This window comes from Pinus tabuliformis, chromosome 2_2 (genome assembly GCF_031772625.1).
Source record: "Pinus tabuliformis cultivar Carrire ecotype Pingquan chromosome 2_2, CPIR1, whole genome shotgun sequence".
Classification (NCBI taxonomy): Eukaryota; Viridiplantae; Streptophyta; class Pinopsida; order Pinales; family Pinaceae; genus Pinus; species Pinus tabuliformis.
In genome coordinates this window covers 608325217-608348642 of record NC_142300.1, presented here as the reverse complement: position 1 = coordinate 608348642, position 23426 = coordinate 608325217, and positions in this window count along the sequence as shown.

Here is a 23426-nt window from a genome sequence, read left to right as displayed (position 1 = left end):
CATGGCAATATTTTGAGAATATTGAGTCTAACACAAAGTTCTTTAGATGTTTCTTTAAACTTTAACTACCTTGATAAAAATACTTGGCATTTCATTTTAGGCATAGAGTGAGATACCTAATGTTGTCCCTCCATCCTAATTCTTAGCTCTCCTTCCATCAAAATGGCACAAAGATTTTCTATAAACATCAAATTATGTTTTGAGGTGTCATTTCGATGGGAAAATGGCAATATTTTGAGAGTATTGAGTCTAACACAAAGTTCTTTAGGTAATTCTTTAAATAGTCAAGAAAGAGAGGAGCTTACCTTGTCGAAGAACTAAAAAAATGAGACTATAATCTCTAATAATAATTATTCTTGAATTAGGTATTCCTTTAATAATTTAAGACTTTATAAGTTACATTAGCCTTTACTTTATTATTAATAGTAAACTCTATCTCCATAAGTATGACATTTCCTTCTATTCATCATCCTTTTTATTGACACCAATATTACACAAATATTCCTTACTTATTTATTATTATATTTTATATCAATAATAAAATTAAATACAATAATAATATTAATATTAATAATAATATAATTTATAATTATAATCTAACTAAAAATAATAGTAATAATAAAATTAAATATAATAATAATATTAATAATAATGTAATTTATGTTTATAATTTAACTAAAAATAATAGTAATATTAATATATTAATAATATAATTTATGATCCTAATCTAACTAAAATCCATACTAACATATAATCTAACTAAAATCCATACTAACATATCCAACGTTTTTGTTTGTGTGATAAGGGATTCCCTCTCTACAACAATTTGATTGCACATATCCTATTCCCTCTTGATTTGAAAAATATTCATATCTAAACTATTTCTCACCATAGAAACGAATGGAAGTGAAAGCATATGGTTTTTAAAAGATGGAAGCGGAGATGATGAAATAATTTAATTTATTTGTTTTTGTTATGGTTTTAAAATAAAAAAATTCCAAATTTATTAAAGTCATAAATAAATTACAATTATTTATTTATTTATAGTAATGTAGTAATTAATATTATTACGTGGAGAGGGTAGGTTTATTCTGGAATGAAAAAAATATAATTATAATTCAGTTATTAATAATTATTAAGTAAATAGAGAAAATATTATTTTTATAAAATGTTTAAGGAATATTTTTAGTAATAATTAATATAGATGACTAAAATGTATATTAAACATAATTATATTTTTTTTTTCAATTAAATTAAAAAAATACTATATCTATAATATGTATTAAATATTTATTGTTTGTTTTTACTTTATTATATTTTTCATTTTTCTTATTATATGTTTTTTTAATTGTATATATGTTTAACTTATATATTAATTTTTTTATAACCCTTTACCAACCATTTAATAAAGTTGACAATTATTAATATCATAAAAATGATACATTGTTTTAAGTATTTAAATACATTTGGTGAAATGTAAAATAATTAAATTTAAAATAACCAAAATTAATAAATTGAAACGAGATTGGTTATTATTTTAAATTAAAATTTAATATTTATTAACATAAATAAAAATATTTCAAGTATTTGGGAAGAATGTAATCTTACCTAATAGGATTTAATTATATAGAAAGTGACATGTTAAGCTCATATTGATTATATTGTTTTTTATTGTTAAACAGTCATAAACCCTAAAAAATATCTTACTTTTATTTATATATTAGAGAATGAAATATTTAATTGCATTAAAAAAATCAAATAAAATTTAAATATAAATTTAAATGATCTATTATAATAAAACTTTAAAAAACATTATAATATACAAATAACTATATTTTTAATAAAAAAATATTATAAATGAGATTTAGGTAACATTATTATTCTCTACGCAATGCATATAGAGGAGCGATGTCTGAAAGCTAGGGTTTGGTGACCCTGCCAAACTCTGACGAACCTTGAATGCCCTGCAACTAATACGACAGGCCTGCATCTGATAGGGGTGATGCAAGCCCCAGGGGGGGAGGGAGAGATCCCCTCCTATTGTAGTGTAGTTGCCGGTGAGTCAAGTGGAAAATCTCACCAGCAATCTGGCCCCCCTAAATCCGCCAACCCTAGTGTTGACCCTGTCCTTGGAGCCCGATGGCATACATACAACTGTGGGCAATGCTTGCCTTGCGCAACAGAGAAGCCCCACTTTGTGATCCCAATGAATAAAATGGAGAAATACCGTAGCTACATGAAATACCATGTGATGATATGCAAATTTATTGGAATTTGGTCGACGAAGAAGGATCTAATAAAATGGATACAACAAAAATGGCAGCCAAAAGGTCATATAGAACTAAAGCTGGGGGCTAGAGGATTCTTTACTGTAATCTTCTCGAATCTGCAAGATAAGGAAAGGGTTTTCGAAAATGGCCCATATTTCTATCATAATGCAGGTCTCTTCATGCGATACTGGGAGGAATGCTATAACCCAGACAAGGAGCAATTCCTGGCAGCTCCTATTTGGGTTCACCTCTTTGGTCTTCCAATGGATTTTTGGGACCTAGAAATTCTGGAAGGTATTGGCAATTCAATTGGAAGATTTGTGAAAATAGCATAATCTACTCGCAGGGGAAGATACACCTCCTATGCCCACATCTGTGTCTATATGAATATCTCAGAACCCATCCCTGAATCAATGGAACTAGAATACTAGGAAGAGATCTGGAAACAAACCTTTGATTAGGAGCACATCCCATTTCGTTGCCACCATTTTTATGAGTATGATTATCTGTAAAAAGCATGTTCATAGAACCAGTCTGGCTTGGAAGACCTAAAGTTGGCGCAGGAAAAGAACCTCCCAAAAGAAACAAATGAGGGGTTCAAGGAGGTTCCACACAAAAAGAAGAACACGAGGGCACAACCGAAACCAGGATCCAATAACCCAAAGAAAAGGGAAAACAATAACAAGTATGAGGTGTTGCAAGAGGAAGGGGAAACCCCAAAAGAGACTGAACTACCAGAGAATCTGGACCTATATAAGGGAATTGAACCGAGCAAATCCACAACCATACCAAAGAGGAAAGCCCAAATAGAATTGACAGAGAAAGAGGAGTCAGAACCAATAGATCTTACGACAATGGAGGTCGATGTCGTCAGGGAGGAGTTGAGCACGGAGGAAGTGGTTATGAGAAGACTCCTGAATGAATGGAGGCACCTAGATGAAATATTTATCCCAGAAGATCAAAAGAAACTGTATAAAGAAACGTTCTAGCAATATATGGCTAATTAAGGACAAATATAGGAAGATCCAGTGGAGAAACTAGGCATGCAACTAGAAAGATCATAGGAACAACATATCCTAAGTAAAGGGGGGGAAAAAGGGGGATAGAGAAACCTGCAGGAGTCAATACAAATGATGGGAGAGATGTTGTTTAACACGGGAAGGGTAATACTGCTCTCAACAGTATTCCAACAACTCCACAAATTTTCCCAATGATAGTAATCTTCTGGAAAATTAGAGGCCTTAATACCCGAGGTAAGCAGAGATACTTACAAGACCGACTGAAAAAGGAGAAGCCTCAGATCGTGCTCCTCTAGGAAACCAAGGTATCAGGGGAGAAAATAGAGGATATACTTAGAAGAATAAAACCCAATTATGAAGTAGTATCATTAGAAGCAAAAGGAAGTGCTGGAGGAATTTCCATACTTTGGAACCCCGTGGAGGTAATGGTAGATTACTGGAAGGGTATGCCATGCATCTTGTCAGGGAACTTTTGCAACATAGGAACTAGGTAATGGGTTCTAATCTCAGCGGTCTATGGCCCTCACACCCTGGGAGAGAAGGAAAGCTTCCTTCGAAGTATAAGGAAACTGAGTCAAATGCATACAAAAAAATTATGGTTGATATGAGGAGAATTTAACCTGATAACCTCACTTCCATAGAAAAGGAGGGATAAGAAGAGAATAACTAGAAATGGAACTGTTCAGGGACATGCAAGCAGACCTACAGCTAGTGGACATCCCAACCATTAATGGAACACACACTTGGAATAATAGAAGGGGAGGACTTCATCAGGTGGCCTTAAGGCTGGATTGGTTCTTGGCATCTGAAATTCTGATCAATAGAGATGTTTACTATGAAGCCTTGATTTTTCCATGCCTAGGCTCTGACCACTGGCCTATTCGGCTGGAAGTAGACTTGAAATAGGGGCAACGAAACTGGCCTTTTTGGTTTGAAGCCTTTTGGTTGTGTGATCCCTCCTTCCTTGAAAAAGTAAACGACTGGTGGAACTTGAGTGCTAAACAGGGGAGAAATGTCATGCAAACATTCTAGCTAATGTCTAAAGGAGCTAAAGCGAAAGATAAAGAAATGGACCAAACAAGAATTTGACAATATCTAGCATGACCAGGAACAACTTGAGACTCGGATGCAACAAGTTCAACAACAAATGATAATGAATGGCTGCTCGAGCTCCTTAGTAGAGGAAGAAGGCAGGTTTTTGACCAGGATTAAGGAAAGGAAGAAACAAGAAGAGATTTTACGGAAGAAAAAGTTGAGGATTCAATGGCTCTGGGAGGGAGAAAGAAACACCCTCTTCTTTCATACATCCATGATACAACATAGGCAACACAATCGAATAATCTCACTGATAGACCCAGGAGGAAATTGATTGGTGCAGTGTGAAGATATGGAAGATCTGTTGGTTAACCATTTCCAAAACATCTTGCCAGAACCGCTCCTCGACAGGTCAAAAGTTATTGACTAGATAAACAGGAACATACCCCAATTGGTCAGCAGATATTAGAATCTGGCACTCATGAGAGTTGACACATTAGAAGAGGTGGTCAAAGGATTGGCAAAAAACAAAGCACCGGGACCAGATGGGTTCACAACATAATTCTTTCAAGAAACTTGGCCAATTTTGGGTAACAACATCTTTGAGGTGGTAGAAGAATCTACAAGGATGAGAAAGGTACATCCAACCCTCAACTCTACATTCATAGCTTTAATTCCTAAATCTGAACATTTTGAAGAGCCTCATGGATTCAGACCTATAGCCTTATGCAACGTCATCTACAAAATTCTCTCAACTATTATGGTAAATCAGCTTAAACCAATCCTCCTGGATCTAGTGTCCCCAGGTCAGACCAACTTTGTCAAGGGCCGCCAAATCCTAGATGGCATAGTCACATCTTAAGAAGCCATCCACTCCCTCAAAAGCCTCATATAAAAAGGTATGATGATTTAGCTGGATTTATCTAAAGCATATGAACACCTGATATGGACCTACCTTTTGTGTATCCTTTAAGCCTTTGGTTTTGACCCCTGCTAGATCCAATGGATTTCCTCCCTTATATCCACCCCAGTGTTCTCTATCCTCCTTAGTGGATCCCCCACTGAAACCTTCAATGTCTCTTGGGGGCTTAGATAAGGAGACCTAATCTCCCCTTTCTTATTTATCTTATCAGGAGAAGGTCTAGGGAGATATGTCAAAGCGAAGGCTCAAGAAGGGAAATTTAAAGGGCTACACATGTGGGGCGGTGATCTCCCCTTAACACATAAAAAATTTGTTGATGACATCATGATGTTCTTCCAAGCTACCCTCAGAGAGGAAAGGCCCCTCCTATCCATCCTTCAAGACTTCATTAATGCCTCCAAAACTCAGATTAATAAAGAAAAGTCAGATATTTTTTCCTTTAATACTATTGTTTAGTCACAAGCTTTCCTGGCAAGAATTATGGGCTTCCGAATAGGCACCCTTCCTTCAAAATATTGGGGTATCCCTCTTAGCTTCAACTCCCTCAAAGTTTCAAATTGGAAGGTTATTCTTGACTGAATACAAGGTTGCCTACAGAAATGGAACTTTCGGGCCCTCAATATGGCGAGTAGATTCATCCTTCTGAACACAATGCTTCAATCGACCCCCATCTACCAGCGCTCAATTCTCGCCACACCCAAAACAACATGCACTGAAATGAAAAATATCTTCAAGAAATTTCTTTGGCAAGGGGCAAAAAAAGCCAAGAAATGGGCCCTCCTATCATGGAATTGGCTAACCAAGCCTAGACTGACGGGGGTCTGGGTCTCAGGGATCCCTATACTCTAAACTAGGTCGTGGGAGAAACGTTATGGTGGAGATGGATCCAAGGAGGAAACGACCTATGGAAGGTAATATGGGAAACGAAATAAAGAATGCCAAAATCTACGAAAGGGAGACTAAGAACACAAGAAATAACAAGGGGATCGACAATATGGAACCTAGCAGCAGAAAACCGAGATCTGATACAAAACCACGATTTTTTGGAGATCAGAGGGGAGACAAAGTTATGTTTTGGTAGGATTCATGGAAATAGAGGGAAAAAATATTTAGTCAATAGGACCTTGCAGATATATTCCTATTTACAAACCGACCAACAAACCTCACTGTGAATAAATTCGAGGATGCAGATGCCAGATCCACCTGGAGAGAGTGGAAAAGGAGACAACATTTTCCCAATGTACCAAATTTTCCCTAATGGGCATCATATGATATGGAGATCAATTCTAGAAGACTAATGATTTTCGAAGGCACGCCTATCATCAAATGATGATACAAGAATAAATGCATGTTTACAATATAGGAGGGGTATCAATTGAAAGCAGAACACCAACATCAATAGTTTCTACCCATCTTGGATAGAATATGGATGTGGCAGTTGTGGCCAAAGGTATCCTTCTTCCTCTGGTTGGTTTACCATGGACGAGGCCTTACGTGGGACCAATTACAAAAATGAGGAGTTTAGGGACCTTCAGTATGTAGTATGTGCGAGGAAAAAATGGAAATGATGGAGCACCTCCTAAACTCATGCCCATTTAGCAACCAATTGTGGCAGAATCATGAAACCCTCTTTGGTCATTCAGACCGAGATTGCTCAAGCATTAAGACAACAATGGAAAATTGGAGGAAGATAATATATACGAGCCCCATTCTCAATAGATCTTGGGATATTTCCATAGGATTTATCCTTTGGGCAGTGTGGAAAGAAAGGATCTGGAGGGTCTTCAAAGACGAAAAACAAATTGTAATGGATGTTTGGAAGATTATCAATCAAAACATTGGTGAAAACATTTTGGCAGAGAAATGGTATCCAAAGGACTGGGAAGCTGTTGGGTCCCTATAATACTAGTGATTACCCCATTAATATTGTAGTTGCATCCCTTATTAATATTGTTGTGCCCCTATTATCCCCATATTGTTATTAATTTGCCCCATAGAACCCCTCTATTGTTATTTTTGTGGCTTTATATTATTATTTTTAGGTCGGCTGGGTTATACTGTGACTCCTTAGACTCCTATATATAGAAAGGAGGTTTTGTCTTTTGAATCATTCAAGAATTGTTCATTTATGTAATGTAAAGGAGGTTGCCCCCTCGAAGAGGCTGAATTCTAAGGCGTTGATCTATCTTTTCTATCTTTTCTTGAGCTGGTTTCATAACATTTGGTATCAGAGCTTTGGATTCTAGGGTTTCGCTGCTCCAAACAGGTCATCATGGCATTTTTGCTATAAATTTTTTTTCTGCGACGTTTCAGAAGCTAAAAAAAAGCCCATTTGAGAAGAAATTGCGTTGAATCTCGGGTTTGAATTTCAGAGTTGTTCGTGCTATATTTGCGGAGATATGATCTGAGGAAGTTGGTCTTCTTGAAGACTCCTGAATTTCATTCCAAACAGGTGACCTGGGGAAAATCGTCATAACTTTCTCTCTGAGCATCTGATTGAAATTTCATAAGAAGGTCACTGTGGGATATTTTGCATAACTCTTCCTTGGAGAATCCAATTTAGATCAGATTGGCAACATAGGAAAGAGGACACAGAGGGCTACTGCAGGTCGCAATTTCAGAACTAGATGATCTGAAAGTACAGAAATACATCAGAGGCAATATCGACCTCCTACAAAGTGAAAAAAGGTGTGTAGATTCTTTTAAATTTTTCTTAAGATTGGTTTGAAAATTTATTTTGAAGGAATTCAAAGGGAATAGTAGAACATTATTATCGGTAACGGCTGCCCCGAGGAAAGAAAATGCAAACACCTAGTAAGGAACCTGAAAGCCCTAGCATGACTCATGAAGAAGAGGAAGAAATGCTACATGATATATCAAAATTACAAGAACAAGTGCAACAAATGTAACGATCACAAAAGCTAACAGAAGCTAAGATAAATGGCTTGGAATCTAAGATAAAGGGCATGGAAGCTAAGATGGATGATTTGAAGATAGATCTGAAGACAGATTTGAAGACAGACATGGCAGATTTGAAGACAGATTTGACAAATTTTCTACAAGAAATACTTACTAATGGTGAAAAGGTTGTAAAGGAAACTCATGATGTGAACAAAAAAAATGTCAATCATGATTTCATAGACTCTAATGTGGGATCGAAGACCCACCATATTCCAAAAATCGATATGAGGAAGTTTGATGGCAAGGATCCCACAACATGGATATTACAGGTGGAGCAATTTTTCGATCTCAATAATGTGCAAAACACACAAAAGATACGTATTGCAACTTTATATTTGGAACCAAATCAGTTTGTATGGTACAAATGGCTTTACTCTCGTAAAAAAATTATCACTTGGGCAATTTTTACGGAAGAATTGACAACACATTATGAGGATACAAAAAGCAACATTTTTTTAGCCAATTGATAAGTCTCAAACAAAAGGGTTCAATAACGGAGCACATTGAGGAGTTCCAAAAATTGAACATAAGGGTAAAAAATATTCCAGAGGAGCATAGGATTGATGTGTTCATAGGGTCTTTAAAGGATAATATCCAACATGATGTTCGCCTTTGGGAACCTGATTCATTAGAGAAGACATTCAGGTTAGCAAGAAAAATGGAAAGCAAAATTATGGCAACCAGGAAGCATACCACTCATAACTATAAAGATGGAAGTGTTGTTGCCCCTAGTCTTCCACAACCTATAAGGTTGACACCACAACAATTGGAAGAAAAAAGAGCAAAAGGGCTTTGTTACAATTGTGATAGCAAATACACTAAAGGTCATAAGTGTGCTGAGAAGAAATTATTCTACATAGATTGCGAAGAGGAAGAAGAAAAGGAGCAAGAAAGGTCAAAAGAAGAGGATATACTCCAGGAACAAAGCCTAGATAAAGAAGAAATGAATCCGACCATATCTTGTAATGCATTGGATGGAATTACCACTCCTCAAACCATCAAGATAGAAGGACAAATCAAGAAGAAAAAGGTAATAGTGTTGATTGATTCAGGAAGTACCCACAATTTTATTGATTGTAAGGTAGCAAAAGAATTGAATTTCTTCTTATATCCAGCACCAGAGTGTCAAGTGATGGTTGCAAATGGAGGAACAATAAATTGCTCTGGAAAGTGCCATAATATCAAGCTATTGATTAGAGAATATGTATTGACTAGCCCAATGCTTTCTATTCCAATGGGAGGTGTTGATGTTGTACTAGGAGTCCAATGGCTACAATCCTTGGGTACAATAGCTTTTAATTTTCAAGAACTTTTCATGAAATTTTCTGTGGAAGGAAAGGAAGTTGAATTAAGGGGTATTGCAGGGAAAACAGGAAAGATAATAAGCTCTAACGGTATGACAAAGCTTTTAAAAAAGGAACAAAGGGGTGTAATTGCACAATTATGTTCGCTAGATGTTCCCACATTGGAATCATCTATTTCTCCAGATCTCCAAAAAGTCTTGAACAATCATTCCAAAGTATTCGAGACTTCCAAAGGTCTCCCACCTATTCGTGATCATGATCATGCTATTCATCTGATTCCAGGAAGTGTTCCTCCAAACATCAGGCCGTACAGATATCCCTATGCCCAAAAGAGTGAAATTGAACGTATGGTTGCAGAAATGCTAGAGGTTGGTATAATTCAACCGAGTCAAAGTTCTTGCTCTGCTCCAGTAGTATTAGTGCGCAAGAAGGATGGATCATGGCGCATGTGTCTGGATTATAGGGGGCTCAACAAGCTCACTATTAAAGATAAGTTTCCCATTCCTGTCATTGATGAATTACTAGATGAATTGCATGGATCAATTTACTTCACGAAGTTGGATCTTCGTTCAGGATATCATCAAATCAGAATGAAGACTGAAGACATTCCGAAAACAACATTTAGAACTCATGAGGGTCATTATGAATTTTTGGTCATGCCTTTTGGCCTTACCAATGCACCTTCAACATTTCAAGGTTTGATGAATTCCATTTTCGAACCATTCCTTAGAAAATTTGTGTTAGTATTTTTTGATGATATACTAATCTACAACAAGTCTTGGAAGGATCATGTTGAACATGTTGACAGGGTGCTACAACTATTGGAGGAGAAACAATTATATGCAAAAAGATCCAAATGTTTCTTTGGAGTACAAGAGGTGGAATATTTGGGTCATATTGTATCTCATGAAGGAGTTAAGGTAGACCCTAGCAAAATTAAAGCCATTAAGGAATGGAAAATCCCCACATCCATAAAGCATCTGCGAGGATTTCTTGGGTTGACAGGGTATTATCGCAAGTTTGTTAAGAATTATGGGAGAATTGCAGCACCTCTAACAACATTATTGAAGAAAGATGCATTTTCATGGACTCCAGAAGCAACAAAGGCCTTCAAACATCTTAAAGAGGCAATGTGCCAAGCACCGGTCTTAGCTACACTAGACTTCACAAAAACTTTTATTATGGAATGTGATGCTTCAGGAAATGGAATTGGTGCTGTTTTAATGCAAGATGAAAGACCCATTGCTTTTGAAAGTCGTCCAATCAAGGGAAAGTTTTTACACAAAGCTATTTATGAGAAGGAAATGTTGGCAATACTCCATGCACTTAAGAAATGGCGACCCTACCTAATGGGAAGACACTTCAAGGTAAAAACAGATCATGATAGCCTTAAATACTTTTTAGAACAAAGATTATCCTCTGAAGAGCAACAAAAGTGGGTCACAAATATGTTGGGTTATGACTTTGAAATCATCTACAAAAAAGGGAAGCAAAATGTGGTGGCAGATGCACTCTCAAGAAAGGATGAGGACGTGGAAGCATTTTTGTGCGCCATTTTTATTATCCAACCAGATTGGATAAATGAAGCAAGGGAGGAATGGAAGAATGATGAAGAAGTGTGGGCACTTATTCGAAAGTTACAACAAGAATCCAGTACATCTGATATGTTTAGCTGGCAAAATGATTCTTTATGGTACAAAGATCGCTTATACCTCTGTAAGAATTCCCAACTAAAACAAAATATTCTTATGGAATTGCACGCTTCTCCCTTAGGAGGGCACTCAGGATTTTTAAAAACTTACCACAAGGTTAAGAAGGAATTTTTTTGGGATGGCCTTAAATCGGATATTCAAAAGTTTGTGGCGGAATGTTTGGTTTGCCAACAAAATAAAGTTGAAACAATTAAGACCCTAGGTCTGTTACAACCTTTATCCATTCCAAGCCAACGTTGCGAGGAGGTTTCAATGGATTTTTATCATAGGTTTACCCAAGTCTGAGGGAAAGAGTGTTATCATGGTGGTAGTTGACAGACTTACCAAGTATGCACACTTTTGTGCATTATCACATCCATTTAAAGCCAATACATTATCTATTGCATTTATGGAAACAATTCAAAAGCTACATGGAAACCCAAAGATTATTGTAAGTGATAGAGATCCCATTTTCACTGGAAAATTTTGGACAGAATTATTTTCTTGTCTTGGTACTCAGTTAGCTCATAGCTCATCTTATCATCCTCAATCTTATCGGCAAACTGAGATAGTAAACAAATGTTTGGAAGGATATCTTCATTGCTTTGTATTTGATAAACAGACATAATGGGTCAAATGGTTGCCTCTGGCTGAATGGTGGTATAACACTTCCTTCCATACAACAACAAAAATGACCCCATTTATGGCACTTTATGGATATCAGCCACCATCCATTAAGCATTGTTGGGATATGACCTTCCTAAGGATGGGTGATGGTTCTGCATGTTTCTGGTAGAATTTAGTTGAGTTTACTACTATTGATGTCTAGAATTCCAATTTCAGTGTTATAAGGAATTTTTTTAGCTCAAAGGGGCATGCATGGAGGGTTTGGGTTTGCTCTTGTCATTCGGGATGAAAATTTTGTTCCTCCATCCTTTAGATCTAGGTGTCTAAGACTTGGATGGGATCGAGGTAGTTATGAGAGCTTTCGGTCAGTCGAAAAATTTCTGGGCTAGAGAATAAAGAATATGGAGTCCAAGATTCATATTACCAGTATGTTTGTTCAGTTTGTTATAGTCTAGTCTTTGGGTAAACTTGTAGTCCAATACGGTAGGAATGGGGAGTCGTGGCCCCCAAAAACTAGTGTTTCTAGCAATTCTGCCATAGCTTGGTCTCGTGACAAACACTTGGCCCATTGAGGTATGAATGGGTATTCAGGGGACCCTAATACTTATGAGTTTTCCAATTCCATTACGACATGGTTTAATTCTTGGAGCCAGAGGCCTAGCTGTGCCTTGGGTAGAATAGAGAACCGGAGGGGAGGGAATGCAGTCAAGTTTGGACACACCCTTTACCAATATGTCCATCAATATCGTCATGGTCGGGCCTTTCGGAAATTTTCTGGTTCAAAGGGGCATGCATGGGGAGTCAAGGTCACCAGACATCGGTGGGTCTATCAATTTAGCCAATGTCTGGTCTCTAGGAAAAATCCTGGCCCAAAGGGGCATGAATGGGGACTTAGAGTATCCCAACACCTGTGTGTTTGTCAATTCTATTATGGCGGGGCTTAATTCTTGGAGCTAGAGGACTGGCTAGACCTAGGGAGAATAAAGAATCAGGGGGAGGGAATTCACCTAAGTTTGGGCATTGAGAGAGGATGAAGGAAAATGATGAGGGGGTTGGGGGGAAATTGGGTTTCACTCCTCAGACCATGAAACACGACACAATAACTACATTCCACAGGGAATGGATGGATGGAAATAACGACATTTGGATGTCTGTTTTTAATTCTTTTGCATACATTACTCTTTCAGGTTTGTCTAAATTACCTCTCCCTCCGACTCTGGCACTTCTGCTCCATGCTAAGGCAAGAGGTTGGGAGGTTCCATGGTCAAAGGAAATTTTGGTTGAAGGCAACATGGTGAAGGAAGAGGTGGGGCTGGGGAAAAGAGGGCACTGCCGCAACTATAAACAAAACAACAACAAAGGGAAAACGTCACTGGCCTCGACCAACAAGACCCAGCGGAAGAGAGGAAAGAAAACCGGGGAGGATAACATGCAAAACCTCATGCATGTATACAATGGGGGCACCCCAGCATAGGTGAAGTCCCAAATTTTGTCATGGGAGGTGGAATTGAATGCCAAGGCTATGACATAGTCACCTCCAACAAAGGATTGGGAACCCCAGCTTTTGGACCCTGGACACACTCGAGGTAGGAAAACACGCTTTAAATAGTCATTCCAACTCCACTAGGTCATGAAGAATTTATTGGAAAAAGAAATGATAGCTACTAGGAATTTGGAGGAGCTGTAGTAAACCTAGCAAGAGGGGCCTAGCCTAAAAGATATTCAATGGGAGATCCATGCAGTACAAGTGCAGCAGTACCACTAGAATCCTTGGCCACATGGAAAAATAGCTATAAAGCCTGAAACAAAACGAAATGCCAGGGTCGATTGTAAAGGACTTGACTCCCATAAAATCGTCAGATGATTGACTGTCAAGAAGTTATGAACCTCATGAATTTTTTTTGATGTTTTGTTACAATGATTTAGTTGGATAGAATTTACATTGTTAGTAGTAAGTTTAAACATACAGTGGACATAGTAGCTTATATAGCCTGGATGGACATGCTCAAACAGTTTATGTTTTGGATGGCATATGATGCTGATCGGTGGCCAACAAACCAGGTTTCCTTTGGGCAGGTTGAAGTCACTGGACATATATTTTTTAACCTACCTTACATATGGTTAATAGAAAAAAAAGATACTGCCAAACTTACACAACAAATAACAAAATATTATCATATATAAGTAACTATATTTTTAATAACAAAATATTATAATATATAAATAACTATATTTTTAATAACAAAGCATGGATTACAAATATTAAAAAATATTTTAATATGAATTAAAAAATCAGTTATAATTTTGAAAACGAGAAATTTCATTTAAAATATAATTAAATCAATACACCACATTTTTCATAAGAAATTGTAAAAGAAATTTCCATAATTAATAAAAGGAAAATATGAGTTTTACCCAAGAGGTTGATAGTATAGGTTGCAAAATAAACAATATATCCGTTCAATGAAATATAATGGAATTTAATTGGTTTTCTAATTCTTATCTGCATACATGAATACGAGGTGTCGTATGTAGCGTTTCCAAATCATTCACGACATCTCTAATTCCTCCATTGACCACCGCCCCAGAGTCAAGACGTTGACCTCTCTACCCCTCATTGCATACGTCCATTTCTGTCTTTACCTTTTTGCTCTCCCTTTATATACGAACATAGCGAAGAGCACAACTCATTGAACTTTGAAGGCTGTTTGATTTTCGGAGAAAGAGAAATGCATCATAACGATGTTTCTTGTCTCATGCTCCTTTTATTCATCATCATGGTGGCCACTCTTGTTGTGGTTGCATTGACTAGAATTCCTCATCTTTTCGGAGAGTCGGTCATGTCTATGGCCACGACAGGGATGGATTAAGCTATTATGGACTCATTTTTCCTTTGGGAAAGGTATAGGAGGAAAGACAACAAATAACACAAATTCAGACACACATAATACAATTTGTGACTCTTCAATTGATCACACAAACTTGATGATTACAATGAGCCCGGTGAAGGGTATTTAAACTTTTTCAAGTAGAAACTCGCCCAAAATAGCTCAACATGCAAACACATACTAAATTTGAATTTACCCAAAATATGACTCAATTCGACTTGATTCAACTTGACTCAGTTAACTGACTCTCTAAATTTAGACAACTCTCCATGCAGGAGTAACTAGCTATCTTTAACACTTCCCCTTAATTACAACCGCTAAACTAAGACATGGCTCATGACAACTCAAACTTGTGTGCTGGTCTAAGTCTCAGCTAGGCTTACAACACCCAAGTTTCTTATTTAAAACTCAAATACATCTTTTTCTAATGGCTTAATAAATATATCAACCAATTGATTACTCGATTTATAAGGCTTCAAGTGGACTTCTCCATTGCTTACAAGTTCTCTAATAAAATAATATCTAGTATCAATATGCTTGCTCTTTTGATGAAACACATTATTCTTGGACAGTGCAATAGATGAGGTGTTGTTACAATATATTGTTTTTGATCCTTGTTGTTTATTCTTGAGTCCATCCAATAGTTTTCTTAACCACACTGCTTGACACACTGTCGACGTTGATTCTACATATTTTTCTTCTGTTGATTATAGTGTCACAATAGGTTGCTTCTTAGATTCCCATGAAATCACACTTGAACCAAGATGGAACACATAACCATAAGTGCATTCCCTATCATCCAAACTTCTTGCAAAATCACTATCTGTATATCCAATCAAATCCTTCTTCTCAGTGCTTTCATACATTATGCAACAATCTGTAGTTCCTGTTATGTATCTCATAATTTTTTTTTTTCTACACTCCAATGTGAGTCTTTAATCTAGAAATCAAACTCACTCCTTGCATAATATCAGGTCTTGTAGTTGTGAGATACATGAGGTTGTCAACCAATATTTTGAATAGAGTTGGATTGACATCTCATCCTTCATCATCCTTACTTAACTTAGTACTTGTTGCAACCAGTGTAGGGGCAAGTTTACAATTTTCCATCTAGAATATTTTTAGAAAATCTTTGGCATATTTATTTTGACAAATAAAAATTCTCTTTTTAGATTGTTCAACTTCTATGCCAATAAAATATTTCATAAGACCAAGATCTATCATCTCAAAATATTTCTTCATGATTGCTTTAAATTCATCCAATTCAAGATCATCAGTATAAAAAATGACATCAACATATATGCAAACAATCAAAATTTGTCCATGCTCATTTACATTAGTGTACAAGGTAGGCTCAATGTTGCTTTTACAAAATACATTCTTGATCATTTATCTATCAATTCTGCAATACCATGGTCTTGGTGCTTGCTTGAGCCCATAGAGCGCTTTCTTCAACTTGTAAACCTTCTCTTCTTTACCTTTAACTTCATAACTTGGAGGTTGTTGTACACAAATTTCTTCTTCTAGAATTTAATTCAAGAAGGTTGATTTCACATCCCTTTTAATATACTTTCCACTTGTTTTGAGTTTTTGTGGCTAAGACTGCTCTTACAGTATCTAATCTGGCTACATGAGAAACTGTTTCTCCAAAGTCTATTTGTAGTTGTTGCGAGAATTATTTTGCTACAAGTGTTGTTTTAAATATATTAATTTGTTCTTTCTCATTCAACTTTGTCTTGTATAACCATTTTACACCAATGCGGTTTTTATTCTTCAGAAAATCAACCCAATCCCATGTATCGTTCTTTTCAATAACTTCTCTCTCATCTTCCATGGCTTGCACCCAATTTCATCTCTGATTTCTTCTTCAAACGAAGAAAGTTGGAATGAAAACAATGAAAAATTTGAAATAACATCCAAATCATCATAAATATCTTTCAGACTTATCATTTTCCTCTTACCATTACTTGATAAATCACTTGATTGATTATTAGGAAACTTTTGATCTATTTACTTGCTTGAATATCCATTTTGTTCAGAATATCTTGGAGTTCTTGATGGCGTGACTATGTTTGTTGTCTTCTCTTGTGATTCTCGCCACTCCTTTTTTGTTGCACCCTCTTCTTCAATCAATGGTACTTGTGCATTAACTTTCTTTTCTAGTCTCATTCCATGACTCTTGTTCTTTGAACACAACATCTCGGTTGATTATGGTCTTCTTGGTGACCGGTTTATATAATTTGTAAGCTTTTGATTGCTCACTATAACTAGTAAATATGAATTTTTCACTTTTATCATCCAACTTTCCTCTTATCTCTATAGGCGCATGTGCATAAGCTACACATTCAAATACTCTAAGATGAGATACACTGCAAGACATGCCTGACCATGTTTCTTTTGGTATTATGTTCATCACACAATTTGTAGGAGATCTATTTATCACATAAAGAACACATGCAATTGCTTTTGCCAAATACTCATCAGACAAGTTTCTTCCTTTCAAAATGCTCCTTGCCAAGTTCATAATTGTCCTGTTCTTTCTCTCTGCTACACCATTCTGCTGCGGGTGTATCTAGTTGTAAACTGTCTTTTGATTCCATGTTATTTTCAATGATCATTGAATGCTTTCGAATCATATTCTCCACCATAATCTGACCTCAATACATTGATTTGATGATCACTTTGGTTCTTTGCTAAGGCATTGAATTCTTTGAACTTTGCAAAATTTTCAGACTTATGCTTCAGGAAGTAAGCCCATGTCTTTTGCTAAAATCATAAATGAAAATGAGGAAGTAACAACTTCCACCAATCGAATGTGCCCTCATGGGTCCACACAAGTTTGTATGAACCAGCTCCAATGACTGCTTTGCTTTGTATGCAACTCCTTTAGGAAAAATATCATGGTGTTGCTTTCCCAATATGAAACACTCACAAGTGGTAGAAGGTTCCTTGATGGGAGGTAATCCTCTAACCATTTTTTTCTGCTGCAATAATCTTAAACTAGAGAGGTGCAAGTGTCCAAACCAAAAGTGTCATAACCAATAACCATTAGAGAAATTTCCTTATCGTTGTAATTCATTATTAAAGGAAAGAGTTTGTTACTCATCATCTGCGCGTTTTTTATCAGTTGTTTTTTTGGGGCTTGTCATATCTAACACACTCTTGTCCTTAAAAAATAACTATGTATCCCTTTTTCATCAATTGACCAACACTTATAAAATTATGTTTGAGACCAGGGACATAATATACCTCTGAAATTGTCTTTGGCCCCCCTTGCTTGGTCATAATATTGACCACTCCTTTTCCATCTACATCCAAGTCCCCAAATTTACCTACGTCTTCAAATATTAATCCAAATTTGCAATCAAATTCTTGTTGCCTATCATGTGGTTACTGTTAGCTCTGCTATACAATGAAGATTTTCTAAGGTCAGAGAAAGGCTTGGTCTGCTTGGTTGTGCTCAAAAGGATTCCACGTTGGTCGCTATCTCCTTTTTTCCCCTATCCCACTTATCCTCTTTCAGCTCTATTTCCTCTGTTTTTCCTCTGCACCCTGCATAACGGTCCTTTCCAACCTTAAGTCTCGGGCGCTTAACCCATGAGCCTGCGCCCATACGGCCCTTCACCATAATTACAATCGTTGACTTTTCACCCCCAATCCAACGCTTTCCTGTCACATCAGTTGAAAACTCATGCGATCAAATCCACACCGGCTGATCAACTCCGCCGTGATCGGACAACATTCGCTCCTCCCGCTCTCGCAAACCAACCGTGCGTTAAATCACGATCAAAATGGTTTTCGTCACGTCTTGTCTGCCATGCATCACCCGATGATTGTGATCATGGGCCCGCATACCTTTACCACTCACCCACCAAAAGCGGTGTGATCAATACCACTTACCGCCCATCCTTTGTCCCCGCTCGTTAACCCCCCTTGCATGTCCTCCACCCGATGACCATTGGATCTGTCCACCTGATATCCAACGGCTCCCAATCATCTTCCACCTCGCCTCCCGGCACTCCTTGCCAAGCATTGACCGCTGTCCATCTGCGTAATCCAACGGCCGATCTTCCTTCTTCATTCGTCCATACTGTCCACGTCCATAGCCATTTCATACTCTCGAAAGGACGAAGGTGGCCAGTGTTCAGTACTCTGCGCAGTTACTCTTCAACCACCGCATTCAACAAACAATATGGCCGAGAAGAAAAAGGACGTGCCTCAAGCAGATCAACGCATTTAACAGTTATGGAACTTCTTCCATACGACACTCCACCTGCTCGAGAAGGACAACAGAGCATCCGAGAAGATCAAATTCATCCACTGAAGCAGGCAGATTGCACCAGAGACTCCATCAGACAGTTAAAGCGGTTGGTGGTCAATTATGAACCCTCCATGCCTGGAACAACAGAACATCTTTGTAAAGAAACTCTATATGCCCCCAGAAAACAGATGTAATCGGTGTTGATGGTTGTTGTTTTGATGTAAGGTTCAACTGCTGGAGACTGTAACTGCTTTGATACTTGCAGTGTCTCATCTTCATTTTCAGCTAATACAAGCTTCTTTTGCTGTTAATTGCTCACTTTTCACTTCTATTCTGTTCTAGGTTGTGCCTGTCATGCAGTTTTCATGAAATCTTGACATTTAGCATTAGAGGAGCTGTCATCCTACCTCTGCGTTAAAGTCTTGTATGTATCAGTAAATGTGTTATTCAGGTTTCTGTTTACCTAGTGACAGAGAGCTATCATCCTGTCTGTGCATTAGGAAATAGATTTGAAAACCTCTTTACTGGTTGCAGCCGACCATCACATGGTCTTGTGCATCTGCTGGTGTGGTCAGTGTTCTCCATATTCACCCAATCCCTAAATTGTGAGTAATTGGTGGTCTAAAGCCTTGTGGTCTGGGGGTGTTCACACATGTCTAAAGTCAAGAAAAGTAGGAGTGGTTATCTGGCTTGAACAAGCATCATTCCTTCCATTCATCCATTTCCAAGATTAAGTTGAGTTTGTAATGTTCCCGAGCATCTCCAAGATACAAGAGTTTCTTGGCGTGATAATAGTTACTGCAACCACTAGCTAATAGCCACACATTATCAGAAGGTTTTTACTTGATATGGATATCTAGGAACATGGAGTCAGTATTATCTGTAGTGATATTAGCTCTCTGCTTTCCTTGATCAACTATCTTCTTCCTACAATGACGAGCATAATGACCAAATTTATTACAATAATAACATCTCACCTTTGATTTGTCAACTCTTTGATTATTGTCGAAGATTCTGTTGTTTCTTCCACTTTCATGTTCCTACTCTTCTCTACCATCTCTCTGACCACCATGTCTTGCACCTCGTCCTCTACCTGTCGATCTACCTCTGCCTCAACTTCTGTCTCTTGAAATAGAAACTTGACTTTTGAAAGCAGTGTCTAAAGTGGAATCCTTATTTATGTCTATCCATGCCTCATGGGATAGAAATGATCCCATCAACTCATCAACTGCCAGCGTTTCCAAGTCCTTGGCTTCTTCTGTGGCTGCTACCACATCGTCAAATTTGGTAGACAAATATATGATTACCTTCTCAACCACAATTTGATCTTCTATGTCATCACCATAAACTTTTAACTGATTTACGACATTCAAGACTTGATTCATGAATGAATCGATGTCCTCTATTTCCTTCATCTGCAAACTTTCAAAATCTCTTCTAGTATTATGCAACTTAACAATATTGAATTTGGCCATACCTTTATAGCTTGTCACCAAATTCTCCCATGATGTATTTTCTGAAGACGTGATCATAATTTTTTAGAAAACTAATCTGTCCACTCCCTGTTGGATAAGATGCAACACTTATGCATTCTTATTCTTTTTCTTATTCCATTGTTCCCTCTCTGCATTAGTGAGGTCTTATTCTTCTGCTTCATTCTTAGGTTCTGGAAACTGAAAAATGACATGATCCCAAACATCATGTGCCTTCAATGTGGTATCCATCTTAATGGCCCACACATCATAATCCTTCCCTATAAACAATGGAAAATATGACTAGAAATTTGATAAAGCCGTCATTTAAAAAAAGAAATCCTCTTCAAATACGACTCCTATTTCTAGGAAAATATTTTATATACATTTTTCAACGAAACCCTTTTAAATGTATTTAAAGCTTTAAATAAAACTTTACCCCCCAAAAAGGCCTTTTCAAAAACCTTGTAAAGTCCTTTATCCTTAATATAAAATAACCGTTATATAAATAACTTTTAAAATATAATAAAATCCTTGTTTTTAAACAGGATCCTCACGTACAAGTTAAAAAGGAAAACCACATGACCCCTTTGAAAAACTCATTGGCATGAAGAATTTTGACCTTCATATTATCTCATGATTTTTTTTTGAAACACCACTAGTGCACCTTTCAATAGGGTGTAGAGGCGCTCGGTCTTTAAATTCAGCACTTGTTTTAACAAAGAGGAAGTGTGATGGTTGTGAATTTGTTAAGTTTGTGCAAATCATCGCAACTGCTACACTTTAAAACCTGTGTTGGGAACCTTAAACTTGCAATGGTTTTTCCAACATTTCCCACCTTCTTAATAACTTTGTTGGTTTCACAGATCTAGTAATCCTTCCTCAGCTCTAATACCAATTTTGGCATATAACAACAACATGTAACTTTCCATTTACCCTAGGAACTGCCATATGTCAAACCATGAATCTAACATACAAACATGGATTCATACTTGGATATTTTCATTTTTTTGATGTTTTGACCTTGAAAAGAAGCTATGTTTTCATTATTGGCTAGTGTGTTTGCCGTGATGTCACCCTAGTTGTCTTTTCACTCTATTTATCATGTTCTTTTGTCACTGTTATTGACATGCTAGGTCATGTATGGATGATGATGATGATTCATGATTGCAGATATACCAACATAGATTTATCTTAACTGTAGACCTATCAAGCACTAAGAGGGATCAAATCTTTTAAGGTGCAAACCTCTTTTTTGTGTTTAAAGCTTGAGGAAAGGTTTGCACCTTGAGAGATTTGATCCCTTTCAACACTTGACAGATCTGGAATTAAGATGGATCTATGCTAGTGTAACTAAAATGATATCACATTACATAAAAATTTTAAGTGTATAATAATATTATTTAATATATTGTTATTATATAAGTAATTATTCAATTTACTTAAAATTGATATGAAATTGATATCTACATTAATTTAATGCATGTATGTATACCAATTCATTATTCAAATTGATGAAGTTATATTATAATAAATAAAAAAACATTGAGAAGTGTGAGTATCAAAACACATTTTCAATACACAAAAATTATAAGGAATTACTTATAAATGAAAATATATTAGGAATAAATGTTAATCAACAGTAATGATATAAATGCTCCAAAATGAAATTAAAAAATATCATTAATTCCAAATAGTTTCATATAACCTTGTCTTGGCTTAGTGGGTCCTGACCCAGGTTCAGAGTTAGTTGCACCAAACGAAACCCTACACTACTGGCCCTTTCAGCATCAATCTGCGTAGTGAGGACTGAAGTCTCATTCGAAGCAGTATGGGGGGATGTTGGAGCTAATTTTTTGTGTCATACCCATAAACAAAAGAATTAGATTTTCCTTGGACTTAGACTTTACATATTTTTATCATACTTTACATCAAAACTTAGGATTTTGCCCCAAAACTAACCTAGGCGACCCCATCCCAACAGGCCCCCCAAAAAAAGGTCATGACTCACCCTCGAGTCACTCGGTTGGCGTGGTGATCTTATTGTGAAGATCCCCCAGCGTCACCTGCATCACTGCTGCTTCAGCCGCGCTCTGCATGACTTCTTGCTTCACTTGTTCGACCAGCTTCTTTGTAGCGAGTCCTTCACCAGCTAGCTTGATCTTCTGTTGTGTGAGCTGCAAGTTCATCAGCTTCTCCTAAATGTTGGCTGAAACTTGCTAAGCTTTGTCCAACCAAGGACCCAACCGTGCCTTAAGCACTGCCTCCTTTTTCTGCGCTACTTCCACTTCTGCAAGGAGCTGCTTGCCCTCTTGCAACTTGGTGATGCGATGTGCTGTAGCAATGGAGTGCACCGTCACCCTAACCTCGTTGTACTATTGTTGGAGCTCACGGATCTTTGTACTCAATATCTGCAGGGTGGGATCTTCCTGCAGGGTCATCACCACTTCCATGGCCTTTTTAAACAAATATGTGTAATCAACGACTGCGACATCCGCAGTAGCTATCCCTTCCTTGATGTCAGCTCCGCACTATTCCCTGACCTCGGGCGGAGTCGAAGGCTGTGACTTGAGTTCCAGCTTCATGATTTTCATATTGAGTTCAAATTGAATTCTTTCCACCTTTGCCTTTGCATCGCGGACGCCCGCAACTAGCTTCCGGATCTTGGCCTCTAGTTGTGGATCCTGAGGAATGTGCAACTTTGGCACTGTTCTGCATGCCTTTTCAAGTATAGCCGCCAACTGGGAACTCTGTGCCTAGAGCGTATCTTTTTCTTTCAGGGCCTGTGTCTTTTCGGTGAAAATTTTCTCATTGTTCACCTCGTACTCGCTTATTAAACTAAGAGCACACTGCTCCCGTGCTCTTAATTCCATTTTCACTCCTATCTGTAGTGCATGGAGAAACTCATTAGGGAGCGTTGCAATATTGAGGTCAATTTTCTTCAGGGTGCTAACGATGATCTTCTCATCAGCTGAT